The 19146-nt window shown below is 36.3% G+C and overlaps 1 long non-coding RNA gene across 1 annotated transcript; it reads right to left on the minus strand.

Moving 5' to 3' along the window:
• Positions 1-15203: 15203 nt before the first annotated feature.
• LOC121994046 lies at positions 15204-15705 on the minus strand. Its single transcript, XR_006115558.1, has 3 exons — positions 15590-15705; positions 15336-15431; positions 15204-15251 (listed from the first exon to the last, which is right to left on the minus strand). It is a non-coding gene; the product is annotated as an uncharacterized LOC121994046 (long non-coding RNA).
• Between the last annotated feature and the right edge of the window lie 3441 nt (positions 15706-19146).

Below are 19146 nucleotides of genomic sequence, written 5' to 3' on the forward strand. Positions count from 1 at the left end.
GTCAATGTAGCAGAATCAGAATTCTCCTAATTAACCAAATCATTGATGTAAGTTTAATAAGAGCAAGATTTCGTTACCCCACAACTTCTTATGGTGGATGATTATTGCCCTAGCAGCAGCTCATAGTAGAAGGTGGTCGGCGATGGCACTGATAGCATGAACAAAGAAGAGAAGAGGGATTAGGGCATAACTACCCAGCAATGCCATAGCCTTGTTGGAGATGGAGTTGGCTAGGGCAGTGGCTTCGGTGAACTGGGCTATTGACTAACCAAAGAAAGGTCGACAGCATAGGCGAGGGTGAACAATGACTGGAAGCGTTGTGGTCGCGATTCTCCTTTACTTGGAGATGGGAGAGCAGAGGAGTGACTGCAGTTAATGGCTAGCTCAGCACAAATGAAGGGCATAGAAACTCTTGCTCATGGTCAAGGGATAAAGTCGACAGCTATAGATCGTGCGAAATCGAGGCAGCGTTGAGGTCTAGGGCAGAAACATGAGAGGATAGGGCGAGCGGTGGTGGTCATGGGCTAGACATGTCTAGATGCGGGCTAGTCGCTTCTGACCGAGGCGAGGACGTAGCGGCGGCGACCGACAAGGCGGCGGCGACCAGCGATGGCGATGGCGTTGGGCAAAGATGCATGAGGGAGTGGCATTAGGGCAAAGACAGTAGAGGAAGAAAAGGAATTAGGAAATGACTTATGGTCCATTAATCCAATCTTATGCTTATATACTTAGGTTGAATTAATTAATTAACCTAACTTAATTAATTCTTAATCTTCCCCTTATTAAGGTTATATGGGTTCATTTTTTAACTCTGAAAATCTCTAAAAATCTCCAATAATTTATATAGGGCTATTTCTCAAGTAATTCTTATTATTTATTTGTTGTATCTTAGACTAGGTCCCTCAACCAATTTCAGACACGTTGTTTTTTTAAATTCTGTGATGAATCTTAGGATTTGTCATAGATATGGTGATTTATCACTAAATTTGTGACAACTTTAGCGATGAAAATATTTTCATTGCCCAAATCCCTAAAATTTCTCCACACATTATTCCCCCATTTCCCAAACCATTTTTTCCCTCAGCAGTAGTGGCTTTGGCAGCAATTCCTCGCCTATGACGACGGTCTCCGGTTGGTAACCTGTTGGTTGCTACTCGGAAAACCTAGAGGTTCCACTGTACAAAAATTTTGTACAAAGGTCTGAACCTTTTCCTAGCTACCATGTGTTCTTTTAAATTAAATTTTGGATCGCCTGCGGAACTTAACACGTTTGATCCAAACTTAATCTATTCGTTCTTTTAGGTTTTGACTTGGGTCTCCTGCGGAACTTAACACGTTCGACCCAAATCACCTTAAGTTATTAATTCCATTAAATATTAATTTCCATAATTGGTTCCCAGTACTGACGTAGCGAGGCACATGACCTTCTTGGATATGGGAGCAACCACCACTGACTAGACAAAACCTTTTATAGAAATCTAATATTTAATTTCCTAAAATAATTTTAGGTTAACCAAAAAAAACAATCAAATCACAAGGGAAAAAAAACAAAACAAAAGAACACAACTTCGGAAAACATATTCGAAATACTAGAACGTAAGCCTCTTGTATTTGGTATTATTTCCATAAATAACTAGCATGATGCGGAAAGGAAAAATTACTAGTTATACCTTCTAGAAAGACCTCTTGATCTTCTACCATATTCCTCTTCTAACCTCGGACGTTGTGTGGGCAACGATCTTTCGAGATGAGAAACCACCAACCACCTTCTTCTCCTCCTAGCTAGGTTCGGCCAACAATAAGGAAGCTTCACCAAGGAAGAAGATCAAAACACCAACCAAGCTCCAAGAGATGCTAGCTTTCTCTCCTTCTTCTTCTTCTTCTCCAAGTAGTATCCGACCACCACAAGAGCTCCAAGGGGAGAGAGAGGTTCGGCCACCACAAGAGGAAGAGAGGGAGAGGATGATGGCTGGCCACACCAAGGAACAAAAGAGGGAGAGAAATAATAGAGGTTGTTTTTCATGAAGGCACCCTCACCCCTTCTTTTATATATCTTGGCCTAAGCAAATTAGGAAATTTAATTACAATAAAATTTCCTTAATTTCCTTGACATGATTTATTTGAGAAAAATAAAATAAAATTTCCCCAATTAAATTCTAATGGCCGGCCACACCATGAAATCAAATTAGACAAGTTTCAATCAACAATTAAAACTTCCTAATTTGTTTCCGGAAATTTTAAAATTAAAATTTCTCTTCAAAATCTTTTCATGGTTGATAAAAAGAAATTTCCATAATTTTAATTTTACAACATGTGAATAATTTTTAAAGAGAAAATAATATATCTCACCAATCTACAAATAAGGAAAGAGATCTAATCTCTTTCTTTAATCTTTTGTAGATTTTTTACAAGAGAGATAATTTAATTTTAATTCTCTTTAATAAATTATATCTTCCACATATAAAAATTAAAATTAAAAATTTTTTTAATTTAATTTGGCCGGCCCCTCTAGCTTGGGTTCAAGCTAGGGCCGACCACCCTAATTTATACCTAGGTCGGCCCTAGCTTGGTTCCCAAGTTAGCTTGGCCGGACCCCTTTAGGTGGGTATAGAAGGTGGGTATAGGTGGGTATAGAAGTCTATAAATAAGAGGCTACGATAGGTACCGAGAGGAGGAATTGGTTTTGGTCTCCCGATAAAATTAAGCATCCCGTGTTCGCCCCGAACACACAACTTAATTTTATCAATAATAATTCATTCCACTAGAGCACTATTATTGAACTACCGCACCAATCCCAAATTACATTGTTGGGCTCCTTCTTATTATGAGTGTGTTAGTCTCCCTGTGTTTAAGATATCGAATGTCCACTAATTAAGTAAATTACTGACAACTTATTTAATTAATATCTTAGTCCAAGAGTAGTACCACTCAACCTTATCATCATGTCGGACTAGGTCTACCTGCAGGGTTTAACATGACAATCCTTATGAGCTCCTCTTGAGGACATTATACCTAGTATCTCTAGGACACAGTTTCCTTCTATAATCAACAATACACACTATAAGTGATACAATTTCCCAACTTATCGGGCTTATTGATTCATCGAACTAAATCTCACCCATTGATAAATTAAAGAAATAAATATCAAATATATGTGCTTGTTATTATATTAGGATTAAGAGCACACACTTCCATAATAACCGAGGTCTTTGTTTCTTTATAAAGTCAGTATAAAAGAAACGACCTCAAATGGTCCTACTCAATACACTCTAAGTGTACTAGTGTAATTATACAGTCAAGATAAACTGATACCTAATTACACTACGACCTTCTAATGGTTTGTTCCTTTCCATTTTGGTCGTGAGCTACTGTTTATAATTTATAAGGTACTGATAACATCATCTTCTGCATGTGGCACCACATACTATGTTATCTACAGTATAAATTAATTGAACAACTACATTTATCACAAATGTAGACATTTGACCAATGTGATTCTTATTTCTAGATAAATATTTTATACCAAAAGCTAGGCTTTTAGTATACATTCTAACAATCTCCCACTTATACTAAAAGTCTAAGCTGCCATATCTGCTGCCATACATCTGATTCCCATGCCTTTCAAAATGCTCTTGCCTTAAGGACCTTAGGTTATCATCTGATGCAATCTAGGCGGCAACAACTTCTCCTTGTTATACAATTTCTCGTATTGGATAGTACTTGCGCTCTATTGTGTTTACTTGCCTTATAGACTCATGGTTTCTTCGAGTTTGTTACTGCACCATTATTATTACAATAAATTGTAATAATCTTTGGACAAACTAGAAATCATATCTAAGTCTATCTTGAGGTAATTAAGTCATTCAGCTTTTTTAGCTACCTCAGAGGCTTGCCATATACTCAGCTTCTATGGTGGAGTCCAGAAAAACACCTATGCTTATCACTCTTCCATAGTTATGACTTTTCCTCCTAAAGTAAACACAAAACCCCGAGGTCGACTTATTATTGTCCCTATCCGATTGGAAGTCAAAATCCGTGTAACCCACAGGGACCAAATTAACTGCCTTGTAAGCTAGCATATAATCTCTAGCACCTCTAAGGTACTTTAATATATGCTTTACTGTAGTCCAATGTCCTTGTCTAGGGTTATTTTGATATCTGCTAACTATGCCCTTGGCAAAACAGATTTTTGATCTCGTGCATAGCATACATTAGGTTGTCTAACTGCCGAAGCATAAAGAACTGCCTACATGTCCTCAATCTCCTTTGATGTCATCGGAGACATCTCTTTAGATAAAGACACTCCATGTTTAAAGGTAAGAAACCTTTCGAGGAGTTTTGCATGCTTAAAACGAGCAAGGATTTTCCGATGTATCAAGCTTGGGATAAGTAAAATATATTTTTTCTTTCGACCCCTTATTACTTTGATCTCAAAAATATATACATTCTCCCAAGTCCTTTATATCGCATTATTTGGACAACCATACCCTTACTTCTGACAACATTTTGATATTGTTTCCAACTACCAAAAATGTTATCTACGTATAGTACAAGAAATACCACCACGTTTCCATCACACCTTTTGTATACACAAGACTTATCCGTTTACTCAATAAATCCATAGGTCTGGATTACTTTGATAAACCGGATGTTCCAAGACCTTGAAGCTTTGCCTCAGTCCATAGACTGATTGAGCTTGCACACAAGATGCTCTTAGCCCTTTGCAATGAACCCTTCTGGTTGCTTTATATGGATGCTTTCATCAAGACTTCCATTAAGGAATGCTGTCTTGACATTCACTTGCCAAATAGATAAAAGAATCCAGATAGACTTAAGCATGACTACCAGTGAAAAAGTTTCCTTTTTCATCAAGCCTTGCTTTGAAAGTTACTACCTTCCTTTCTATCCCTCTTTTCCTATTATAGACCTTTTTACACCCAAAGGCTTTTACACCATTTGGTGGTTCTACAAGCTTCCAGATTTTATTAGAATACATATATTCTAATTCTATTATTCATTACTCTTTGCCAAGATGTTGCATCTTTATCTTAGAGTGTTTCGTCATATGTCCGGAGATCAGGTTCATGTCCTCCAGGAATCGAGTCCAAAAACTCTCCCAAAACATGAATCTTTTTAGGTTGCCTAACAACCCTCCCACTACGACAAGGCACTTTCTGCAATTGTGTATCATTTGTGATACGTGTTGCAGTTTCCTTGTGGTATCTCATCTTGTACAGTTGGTACTAGATTAGACATGCCTTTTATTATTTCCTTAAGAACAAATTTTCTTATGGGCACATGATTTATTACATAGTCCTTTTCTAAAAATCAGTCATTGATGCTAACAATGACCTTCTGATTTTTAAGACTATAAACCTACTTTCATTTCACTAGGATAACCCACAAACAAGTTAACTCCTGTCCAACTTATCATTGTCTCTCTTCTACATATGTGCTGGACTACCCGAATCCGAATATGCTTCGAAATAGGCTTACGCCTATTCAGCAATTCTATATGAGTAGAGAGTTCTGACTTTAGAAGGTACTATATTCACTCCCGTTTCCAGAGTATATCCTTAAAATAATTTTGATAATATTCTTAATAACTCATCAATCTACTTATTTCCATAAGAGTCCTATACCTTCCTTTTCCTACACCATTCTGTTGGGGTGTACCAGGTGCAGTTAGTTGGGATTGAATCCCTACTTCTGATAAATGACTCCTAAATTCTTCCAAGAGGTACTTGCCACTACGATATTACCGTAGTGTCTTGATACTTTTACTTTGTCGTTTCTCCACATCAGCCTCGTACTCTTTGAACTAATCAAAGCACTTAGACTTGCGGCACATCAAGTAAATATATCCGTATCTCAAATAGTTGTCTATAAAATAGATGAAATATTTGAAACGACCTCTTGCCTGGATGCTCATAGGATCACACAAATCAGAATGAACCAATTCCAATATATCTTTGACTCCATACCCCTTAGACTTAAAAGCTTCTTGGTTATTTTTTTCTTCCAAGTAAGACTCGTAGGTTGGAAAGATTTCCACTACTAATGAACCCAAAAGTTCATCAGCTACAAATGAATCCTACTCAAGTTAATATAACCTAGCCTTAGAAGCCAAAGATATAATTGGTTCATTTTCAAAGGTTACTTTCTCTTAAAGTTAGAAGATGTGTTACTAATTTTCATTTGTTGCATCGTGAGAGTTATTGGATTTATAAATTGCCAACCAATGTACCAGAACAGATAACTTCCTTCTTTTTCTTAATAACAACTTTGTTATTAAAAGATGCAGAATATCAAGTTCTTTGAATAGTTTAGAAACTGAAAACTAGTTCTTTCTAAACTTGGTGCGTAAAGACAATTACTCAAAAATTCATGTTTTATTCTTATCAAAAGATAAACATCTCCCACTGCAACAGCTACCATTTTTACAGTAGTGCCCATGTAGACGGTGTTTTAATTTTCATTTAGTTGCCGGGTTTCCTGGAACCTTGCAATGAATTGCGGACATGATTAATGGCATCTGTATCTACACTTCAGGTTCTGGTAGATAACACCACTAAACATGTTTCAACTAATGAATTAAATACACCTATATTGTTCTTAGTTCTAAGAAGACAGTCTACCTTAATGTCCAAGTCCTATTTCCAATCATTACAATTGAGATTACTAAGTCTTTCTTATAGTATGACTACTAGGGGATTGACAAACATTTCAAATCCTAAGAATCACAAAAAGACTTGGTCAAGATCAACTCCTTAAAAATCCCCATGAATTTTGTATGCCACGTTAGTGTGGACGTATACAAAATCGAAGAGGAGATTTTATTCATTAATTTTATTATCTCGTCAACTTTACTTTATGACGAATAAAATTAATAGTTGATCTGTCTTTGATCAAATATTTGGTCAAAAACTTTTGAATTTCAAAAATATTGATTCCTCAAACAATATTATTTAAATTCACCAACACCTCAAACACCGTAAATTTTGCATGCCATGTTAGTGTGGACGTATACAAATTCAACATTTATAAAAAGAGGGTTTTAACCCATTAATTTTATTATCTTGTCAACCTAACTTTTTGACAAATAAAATTAATAGTTGGTATCATTTGGTCACACAAATAATAGCAGTGACTCCGATGGGGAGGATACTATTAGATGTGTCTAAGTGTATACCATTACTTGACACTAAGTCTATTAATAAGATTATGCCCCTTCCGTTGGGGAAGATCACACGCTCTTAATTAACTTCCTATAGTCATCCAAAAATGGAAGTCTATTCTAGTGATCCACAAACAAGCTCATCCGTTATGGAGGAAGGCACTCAGAGCCAACGCGCAAGCTTGTTTGCATCACTTACAAACCAGTAATGGAGACCATGGGATTTACTTAAAAATCCCTCTCCCACTTAGTTATTTATAAATGAGGAATTTTAACTATGCTAGCCTACTAAATATGTAAACTAACATGCATACACAGCACAATATAAAAGCAATAAATAGAAAATCTAATTTTCAACTATTATGGCTTTTATCTCTTGTTGTCCTCCGTGTGTTGTCATCCCAAGCTGCTGCCATATTTGGCCACTGCCACCGGGTCTAGCTGTCGCATCCATCTTGCTCCTAGTTCCGCTGCGCCTCTGGTCCTTAGAAGGTTCCACGCTTTGCAAGATTCGATCCGCGACATAAATAGAATTTTACATTTTGATCCTATATTCCTTGAAGGAATGTACATGTAAACTAGATCGAACATAAAATAAAATTTACATCCATCGATCCTATATTCCATAAAAGGAATGTACATGTAACTAGATCAAAAATAAAATCCTAATAAAACTAAATACAGCTCCTGCTGTATTTTATAATACAATCATGCACACACAATAAAATGCCCTTGACATGTCCAAGGGTCCAATCACACACATAATAACTATAAGCCATAATAGTTGGATCCTGCATCCACAAAGTTAGCACATCCTACTATTATCCTGCCTAAATTATGTATGACATGTGCATAATTAAACTAATACCAAATACACAGAGGCAAAACCCTAGCTCTAATACCAATTGTTGGTTGCTACTCGGAAAACCTAGAGGTTCCACTGTATAAAAATTTTGTACAAAGGTCTGAACCTTTTCCTAGCTACCATGTGTTCTTTTAAATTAAATTTTGGATCACCTGCGGAACTTAACACGTTTGATCCAAAACTTAATCTATTCGTTCTTTTAGGTTTTGACTTAGGTCTCCTGCGGAACTTAACACGTTCGACCCAAATCACCTTAAGTTATTAATTTCATTAAATATTAATTTCCATAATTGTTTCCCAGTACTGACGTGGCGAGGCACATGACCTTCTTGGATATGGGAGCAACCACCACCGACTAGACAAAACTTTTTATAGAAATCTAATATTTAATTTCCTAAAATAATTTTAGGTTAACCAAAAAGAACAATCAAATCACAAGGGAAAAAAAACAAAACAAAAGAAAACAACTTCGAAAAACATATTCGAAATACTAGAACGTAAGCCTCTTGTATTTGGTATTATTTCCATAAATAACTAGCATGATGCGTAAAGGAAAAATTACTAGTTATACCTTCTAGAAAGACCTCTTGATCTTCTACCGTATTCCTCTTCTAACCTCGGACGTTGTGTGGGCAACGATCTTCTGAGATGAGAAACCACCAACCACCTTCTTCTCCTCCTAGCTAGGTTCGGCCAACAATAAGGAAGCTTCACCAAGGAAGAAGATCAAAACACCAACCAAGCTCCAAGAGATGCTAGCTTTCTCTCCTTCTTCTTCTTCTTCTCCAAGTAGTATCCGACCACCACAAGAGCTCCAAGGGGAGAGAGAGGTTCGGCCACCACAAGAGGAAGAGAGGGAGAGGATGATGGCCGGCCACACCAAGGAACAAAAGAGGGAGAGAAATAATAGAGGTTGTTTTTCATGAAGGCACCCTCACCCCTTCTTTTATATATCTTGGCCTAAGCAAATTAGGAAATTTAATTAAAATAAAATTTCCTTAATTTCCTTGACATGATTTAATTGAGAAAAATAAAATAAAATTTCCCCAGTTAAATTCTAATGGCCGGCCACATCATGAAATCAAATTAGACAAGTTTCAATCAACAATTAAAACTTCCTAATTTGTTTCCGGAAATTTTAAAATTAAAATTTCTCTTCAAAATCTTTTCATTGTTGATAAAAAGAAATTTCCATAATTTTAATTTTACAACATGTGAATAATTTTTAAAGAGAAAATAAAATATCTCACCAATCTACAAATAAGGAAAGAGATCTAATCTCTTTCTTTAATCTTTTGTAGATTTTTTACAAGAGAGATAATTTAATTTTAATTCTATTTAATAAATTATATCTTCCACATAATAAAAATTAAAATTAAAATTCTTTTTAATTTAATTTGGCCGGCCCCTCTAGCTTGGGTTCAAGCTAGGGCCGACCACTCTAATTTATACCTAGGCCAGCCCTAGCTTGGTTCCCAAGTTAGCTTGGCCGGCCCCTTTAGGTGGGTATAGAAGGTGGGTATAGGTGTGTATAGAAGTCTATAAATAAGAGGCTACGATAGGGATCGAAAGGAGGAATTGGTTTTGGTCTCCCGATAAAATTAAGCATCCCGTGTTCGCCCCGAACACACAACTTAATTTTATCAATAATAATTCATTCCACTAGAGAACTATTATTGAACTACCGCACCAATCCCAAATTACATTTTTGGGCTCCTTCTTATTATGAGTGTGTTAGTCTCCCTGTGTTTAAGATATCGAATGTCCACTAATTAAGTGAGTTATTGACAACTTATTTAATTAATATCTTAGTCCAAGAGTAGTACCACTCAACCTTATCATCATGTCGGACTAGGTCCACCTGCAGGGTTTAACATGACAATCCTTATGAGCTCCTCTTGAGGACATTATCAACCTAGTATCTCTAGGACACAGTTTCCTTCTATAATCAACAACACACACTATAAGTGATACAATTTCCCAACTTATCGGGCTTATTGATTCATCGAACTAAATCTCACCCATTGATAAATTAAAGAAATAAATATCAAATATATGTGCTTGTTATTATATTAGGATTAAGAGCGCACACTTCCATAATAACCGAGGTCTTTGTTTCTTTATAAAGTCAGTATAAAAGAAACGACCTCAAATGGACCTACTCAATACACTCTAAGTGTACTAGTGTAATTATACAGTCAAGATAAACTGATACCTAATTACACTACGACCTTCTAATGGTTTGTTCCTTTCCATTTTGGTCGTGAGCTACTGTTTATAATTTGTAAGGTACTGATAACATCATCTTCTGCATGTGGCACCACATACTATGTTATCTACAGTATAAATTAATTGAACAACTACATTTATCACAAATGTAGACATTTGACCAATGTGATTCTTATTTCTAGATAAATATTTTATACCAAAAGCTAGGCTTTTAGTATACATTCTAACATAACCTTCCTCTCTCTCCCCATACCCTTTTCTCTCCTCTCTAGCTGGCAGTCGATCTTGGCTAGCTGTGGGCAACCGCTGCTTGCCTTAGCTCTCCAAGGGCAGTCATGGCTGGCTGCGAGAGGTTGCAACTAGCCTTGGCACGATGGCCGATCATGGTGGCTAAGGTCTGTCATGGCCAACAGCGACTGACCTTTACTATCCTTGGCTAGCCTTCAATGGCTGCAACTACACTTGGTTGGCTTCAACTTCCCTTAGCAGGCCTTGGATTGCTGCACCCAACCAAGGCTAGCCTTGGTAGGCCTTGCCTAGCTTTAGTTGTCCATGGTTAACCACAACTATTTGTATTTGTTATTACAATATCTTATTGTAATATTGTTTGTGCGTGGTCTATATTTGATGTGTGTAGAGTCACACTCATCTTTGTTAACCTTTGTTAGGTATACCTACACTCGTTACTTTAATAATGATAGCATTAGCGTACTATCTCATGTTATTGATTTTATTTCTCACCATTTGTACGTGAACTAAGTACATATTGACCATTAAATTTACAAAACTTGTACGGTCTCATTCTTAAATTTATATATTTTATCTGTTAATGCTTTGTATTTTTTCTATAGGATATAAAAGGTGACATCTTGTCATCGTATGTTTCTCTCACTATCTCATCTCTTAGTAAAAATGGTAAGTTTTTTTATATTCTTCATTATGCATTAAATTTATATTTACTTTATCCTATTATTGAATTTTCAAAACATCTTTCCATGGGGTGGTCGTAGACGAAATTCTCATGGCGAGTCTGATTAAGCACCTAACACTGTACCTATACCCCCTATCAAGTAGGACTTTTCCATTCACCTTTGCTAGTGCCTTAGCTACTTGAGTCGCTAATACCATGTAAGTTCTTTCCAAACATTTGTTTCCTGAGGTGCAAGACATTTGAGAGTCTATAGTCCTTTGTGGAGATTCGTAAGTACAAAAAAAAATTATCAACTATCATAATTATTTAATATTTTTTGTTTGTAACTTTATGATATGTTTGAGAATTATGTATGTGTTGTTCATGAGATTTATAGAATCATGAATAACCATTGAAGAGGGGATTCAATGACTTATACAAGCACTCCAACACCCACCAAAGAGCTATGGTGGAACAAGTTTAGGGTATAAATGATTCATTTTATATCTAAAAGTGAATATATAATCAATTATTTTTTTCTATTGTAATGCGACCTTAGTGATGAATTGGAAATAAAGAGGGGTTTTAAAAAAATTATGGTGATCACATCCAACATGTACTGAATCATGCTAAGACTAGAGGAAAAAGTTGTAAGTACCCCGTGTTAATTTTAATGTGATCAATCAAGTCAACTAGGCTATGCATATTTGATGTTTTAAGTCTAAGTGTGCAAGAACTTAGGAATATAAGAAATCAAGTGAAAGACATAGCAGATGAAAAGGATGTCACAGGAATCGAGTCGACAGGCTAGGTGTACTTGAGGGATCACTACAACAAAAACATTAAAAGACAACGGTTAAAAACCGTTGTCGTAGGCCCTTTAAAACCGTTGTAATTGACAGTGTTGTTAAAAGTGGGGGGCTACGACAACAGTTTTAAACCGTTGTCTTTAAATGAAAAGACAATGGTCTTGCAACGGTTTTAAACCGTTGTCTTTGAATGAAAAGACAACAGTTTAAAACCGTTGTTTTTTAGAGCATTTTTTTGCCAGTTACAACCGTTTTTGGGGCTACGACAATGATTTTTAACCGTTGTCTTTGAGGGTGATAGACAACAATAATGGTTTTAAGCAGTTGTCTTTTAAATCATTATCTTTTAATACCAATATATCATATTTCAATTTAAATATATAATAAAGAATCATAATCAAGAAAGAATATTCCCCACATCAATATTATTCAAAATGTTAGTTATACAAGAATTACAATTACAAAAGAAGAAATATATCTCATGTTCAAATAAAATTTATCCCAATACAAATAAACTCTATTTACAATTAATGAACAATATGAAGTTGGTGCCGAAGAAGAACTAACTTGTGAAGGACTCAGTACCAACATCCAAGTAATTAGAACCTTAATTATCTAATCAGGGAGGGGAATATCTGCACGATCCTCTCTGACGGGTGTAACTTCAGATCTACTCATTCCATCAACTTGAAATGAACCACCACTCTCTATGTTAACATGTGAAAAATTCAATGGGTCGACAAATGTTACTTCAGTCTCCTTCCTGAAGGTTAAGTAGATCACAGCAAGAATGTGCACTGCCATGAGAGGGAAAACAATGATGCTGATGAGAACGTTAGCAACTGCTGGTAAGCTGCTATCAATGAGCCAACAAACAAAGCTGGTGCTTAAGAAGTAGATGTTGATTGCTACCCGAAGCAAACCAAGAATCCATGACACCACAATGATCTACACAGCAAATATATATAGTCATTTACTCTATTAATTATCACTTGCAAATATAAATTATCTGAGTAAACTTACATATATTGAACTTTTATGAGGTCCCATTTTTGTTTGACTGCTGCTGAATTTGAGAAGAGATAAGAGTGCAAATGTCAACTCAAATGATAGTACCATCTGCATTACATAAATGAGAATTTTGATACTTGAGAAATGTTGTGTCAAAAATCCTGTTCTCACACTTATATTGCTTCTGAATACTAAGATTATGAAATTTGGAGAAGGAATATCAATAGTACCGATGAGATTATGATGAGCCGTCCGACTCCTGAGGAACCACTGATGATGGACACGATGAGACTTGGAGTGATTGCGATTGATCGAGTCATGAGATTCCTCAGCCATTTTTTCATCTTCATGTTTAGAAAACCCTTCAAGGGAATTGGGAATTGGGTAAAGACAGATTACGAATATCATACATTAGTTTAATCTTTGAGTTTCCTATCAAATTACCACCTGCATGATGTATTGCCCAGCGTATGTACCAGTTATTGCAGAGCTTTGTCCAGAGGCTAACAATGCAATGGCATAAACAGTTGAACTAGACTTTCCATGGACATCCTGAAAAAAAAAATGGAGCAGTGTTGAAATTGACACACTTTTTCTAAAAATGGTGGAAAATTTAGTCCTTCACAAGATAGTAAAAAGGAATGAACAACGAAAGATCAGTAATAAAAATCATCATCTCTGACATGTAATAAAAAATTATTCTTTTTGACAATCGCATATATAGTTTCAACCTAAAAACTCAATACGAACAAAAATACATTTTTTGTTTATATTGACAAAAATACTGCATCATTATTCTATTGATTGACAACAATTCAAGGGAAAATCTAACATGTAAGTGTAGTTATATAAAGAAGCTATTGTAAAACTTACTTGAGTTAAATTGCTAACTTGGATATTGAACTTTTGAATGACTGCAATAATGCCCTCTTTAGCATTGTAGTTTCTTCAAAAAAGCTACTTGTTATATATCTGTTTAAATACACACTTTAAAATTTAAATAATGTTAAATAAGGTCCAATGTATTATAAACAATAAATTATAACAAGTATGAGGTCAAAAAAACATTGAACAACAGACATAAATCTTAAATGAGTTTCATATGCTAAATAAACTCCATCAAGAAGCTACTACTTGATTAAAGGATAAAGTTTCTAGTCTTAGTGAAAGTGCAGGCTCAACTTGCAACTTTAATCAACTTATTCAAGCAATAGCGGATACAACTTGATCAAGGGCTTCATGTAATTCCCACTAGTGGGTGATTCTTAATAAACAATTATTATCTCAAAGGAGGGATAAGGGATTCTCAGATAAATCTGTTATAGCATTGCAGAAACTAAGCTCTGATAGGTCTTGTTTCACCATCAAGTGTCTGGAAATAAAATAAAACCATTAGTGTGTTTAAGAAAACAAATATTTCTAATCTACTTATCTGTTAAGCACCCAAGAGGTATGAGCTTCATCAAGACTAATAATCTGTGAATAAAGTCAATACGAGATGGACTATGATTAAGGGCACTTTCAAAGAGAAACAATTATAATGTCAAGCAGAGGGAAAAATATAGAATTAAGTATTCAAATTATACAGTAGCCCAACACAAGTGACACAATAGACTTCTTTCGAGACAATTAAGATATTAACAGACTTATTTTGCACTCATTTTTATCTTAAGAATGTTCCATTAAGAGGGAAAAAATTAAACTAGATGCAATTATGCAAACTAACCTTTCCATTCGACATTGCAAGTATTTCTTTGATCCGCTCGATCTCTACGACCAGAAAAATGAGAAGCCAATTAGAAATAATCATAAGAAATCTAATACATAAAGGAGTGTAAAGGAATCTGACAATGTTTACTCGCATTGGAAGAATAAATTATACCATTGGATTATAGCACCAGAAAAATATGCTAATTACATCAATTTTCAATCTCTAAAGTCAACGCAAGGTTGTGCTTACCAACCTGGAACCACATAGTCGAATGAACAAGTCACGTTCTTGCATTAAAGAAAATGTTATCTTTCACATAATCAAATAAAATAGATGCAATGTGTTGACGATTGCTGCTCACGAAACTTAGAAGCAAGGAAAGGCCTAGTCAAAAGAGAGAGCAAGGAGTCACGATCAGAGAGCACCGAACCAGACGAAAGCTTATTGTGCGCATTCTAAAATGCATTTGATCTCTTAGGTAGTTCAACCCAGCGGACTGTTCTAGCAGCATTTTCCATTCGCTTGAAAGGATCCTCTATCTGTAAAGTTGAAAGATCATCAACTAGCTATAGACTGCAAGTAATCATTCCAAGAAATTTCAACAGAAACATCAACAATCTTACAATCAGGGGCAGCGATCTACAAAAATGATGGCTTTTTTGTCGTCCTTCATATGTCGAGATGCTATAATCTGAACCAGAAGTTCTAATATCTGAAAACTGCACATATAGATTAAATATTGATCAATATCCCAACAGCCTATTTCTATCATAGCCTACTTTATATAAATTCAAGATAAGAAAATCGAGACTTGCTCAGTCTAAAACGCTAAATGTTGTACAATTAGGTAACTAGCCATGAATCTAAAAGATCGCACCTTGTCGAAAAAGGATAGCAAAAGTTGAGCAAGAGAGCTTTGGTTTATGATTCTGCTAGATCTGAACCTCTGTATATTTGCGGAACACACATCCTCAAAAGGACTCCCAGAGAAGTTACTCCATCCTGTAGCAACAAAGAGTAGAAAATACACATACACTAAGGAAAGGCCTATATCATAATTATAGACATGCAAACATGCAAAAAAGACGTAAGAAATAAAGATGTTTCAAGGCTCTAGAAGATATATACCTCGATCAGAAATTCTTTCTTCATTAATTATTGCTCACAGTGGTGGGAAAATACACATACCCAAAAGGTCAAACTAAAACCTACCAATTTCCTTTCAACCCACAATTTATATATTATGGAAGTTATCTTCCCTCTATGCTGATTTGCAACAAATAAACAAAATAATGCAGTCTTCCTATTGTGTGCGAGGAGAAAACTGCTAAGACCAAAAGTAAATATAGAATATTTAAAAGAAAGCTAGAAGAAATAAATAAGCCAAGCAAATTAAGAACAGAAATATCAGATATAAAATGCTCGAAAGCAATTCTTTTTAACATTGAAACATGAAGGGTGAAACCAAACAATCAAGAGTAGAAACACAATATGCAGGAATGTTAAAAACAAGTTTTTTTTTCTCACATTTTTTAACAGGAAATTGAACAAATGCCCTGAAGGCAAATACTCCAATTTGGAAGTGCTTAGAAACCATCCCTTTACTCGATCTCTTAATGCTTAAACAAAAAACACAGGAACTACAGTTGCGACAGATCTTTCAAGGAAACCTACACCAAAATGAGCTCGAGGAAAGGGGGAACCTTAGCATTCATCCAATTTCCTCTTCTTTTCTTCTTTTTTTTTTTTTAATTTCAAAAACAAAAAACTTCGTTATTAGCAATTTCTTGAAAGCGAAAACAAACGCTTACCCTTCTGTACGCGTTCGCTTCGTGGCCGGCGACGATGAGGTCGGCGACGCCCTTTTTGAGCCACCGCACCATGGCCTGTTTCTTACTTCGTATCGACCCGATCCTCGCCCTCATGTTCTTCGACGAGTGCTTGCTGCCGCCCAGTCGATCCATCGTGAATATCCACCACCAAGAACAAAAGCTCCAAACTTTACCAAGAAATAGAATTACTTCTTACCATTTGTTGAAGAATTTCGCACCTAGAATTCCACCCAGCATCGTTCTTCTCCCCCTTCTATGCCTCACTCCCCCTGCTCTCTGTTTCACAACCCCTAGGGCTCGGTAGCTCGTTCTCTGGACCGGACGTGGAAGTCGGAGAGGGCTCGGTAGCTCGTTCTCCGGACTAGGTCAGAGAGGGCTCGATAGCTTGTTCTCTGGACCAGGAAGACGTTAGGGTTTAGGGCTGGGAAGCTCTAAAACCAACAGGCATTGGATCGGTCTGTTGACCGATCCAGTGATACTTTGACTGTCTGGATCGGTCTGTCGACCGATCCAGCGATACCTTAGTTATCTGATCGGTCTCGTGACCGATCAGTAACCACACAGTAGCTTTCTGTAGATTATCTGATCGGTCTGGTGACCGATCAGTAAGAAGCGAGACAACAGGGGATCAATAGGGGGATCAGTCTGTGGACAGATCCACCTATGGCCTGATCGGTCCACAGACAGATCAGGAATCGACAACCCTCACTGTGAAGAGTTGGGATCGGTTTGGGGACCGATCAAATTAGGGCCTGCTCGGTCCACAGACCGATCAGGGATGTCCTGGACCGATCAGGCTATGGCCTGATCGGTCCAGGCCTAGCCGTTGAGACACAACGGCTAGATTTCTGTCTTCTTCTTCGCAGGATGAAGTTATATAACGAGGTGGAGGGCCTCTACAGATCTGCTGCATCTTCCTCTTCTTCTTCCTCCTTGCGATCTGAGCTTTGTTGAGCTCTCTACTGCTGAAGCTTCGTGTGAGCTTCCCTCGGCTGGGTCTCCAACAACAGTTGCTGCTGTGGTTGACATCCGTGAAGTTGCTGCTTCATCAACAGTCGACGAGAAGGCAAGCAAACTAGTGTTTTTACATTCATATTGTTCTTGACTTTTTGCTATATCTCTGTACTTCGATCTTGCTGTTGCAAGAGAGATTGTGGCGAGGTTTCTCCACCCAGAAGGAGTTTTTATTAGCCGTTTTTCCGGGGTCTCATCCACCGACGGGTTGATAGGATTCGTCCACCTTACGGACACGCCGAGGAGTAGGAGTATCATCTCCAAACCTCGTTATATCGTCGCGTTTGAGGTTTGATATTCTCCATTTTCGTTTCTACTTTTTATTTCCGCTGCGCTAACTCAAATTGTAGGAAAAAACGAGAATTTGGGGTCGGCTATTCCCCCCCCCCCCCCCCCCCTCTCTAGCCGCTTCCGAAGGTCCTAACATTACCCACACATTTATAAAAAGAGACAAGACTTGGAGCAGGGATAGAGCTAAATTTATTAAGGTTTATATTTATCTTGGATTTTAATTTAAAACTAGCTTATTTATTAGTTATGTACTTGCTCTAAATTTATATTATAAGTGTCTATATTATATCTAATTAAGATTATATGTGTGGTAAATTATTGTTATTGTAAATTTTAATTTTTCTTATTACAATATAGGAAAAATATGATGAGCTAGAGCTAGCACAGATAACTTCAAGTGCTAGGACAGAGGATAAGCAACCGTTCGGTTGCAAACTAAGTAAACTCAGAGTCTTCTCTTACTTTTTCTTATGTTTATTTTGATTAACTAATGTGTGTTTATCTTTGTTAAATAGAAAGAAAAAGAAAGTGTGTATTCTATTTTAGGACAATTTACCCTCTCTTGTCGGCTACATGGGACTAACAAAAGTCACCTTGCATCACCAAGGAAAATTGGACTAGGATTTCCAATTTTGGGGCAACAGAGGAGAGCAAACAAAAAAGTCAACAGAATAGAACAAATCAAGCTTATAATTCTGGAGACTCGTTTAAGACATATGCAGGAAACTCTATCAATATCGATGAGCATAGACACAGATTGATAATTTTTTAACTCTCCACTAATTTTTTTAATCTATTTCAGACTATTTCATTATTTCTAACAGTATTTTTTTAGATTAAGGAAATAGGGAAGGGCCTGCATTTATAGATACTCTCACCCACATATTTATAAAAATAGACAAGACTTGGAGCAGGGATAGAACTAAATTTATTAAGGTTTAGATTTATCTTGGATTTTAATTTAAACTAGCTAATTTATTAGTTATGTACTTGCTCTAAATTTATATTATAAGCATCTATATTATATCTAATTAAGATTATATGTGTGGTCAATTATTGTTATTATAAATTTTAATTTTTCTCATTACAATACAGGACAGATATTATGACCTAGCTAGAGCTAGTAGCACAGATAACTTCAAGTGCTAGTGATGATAATGAGGTATCTGAACCGTCTATTGGTAATAATTTGTATTTATGACTAGAGGCAAGTGGAGGACTGAAAAGGGGAAGGATATTGAGAATGAGTTTTTTGAGAAGAACCCCAATAGTTGCTCGTAAATCTTTTTCCACCCTA

This window comes from Zingiber officinale, chromosome 6A (assembly GCF_018446385.1).
Source record: "Zingiber officinale cultivar Zhangliang chromosome 6A, Zo_v1.1, whole genome shotgun sequence".
NCBI classification, from domain to species: Eukaryota; Viridiplantae; Streptophyta; class Magnoliopsida; order Zingiberales; family Zingiberaceae; genus Zingiber; species Zingiber officinale.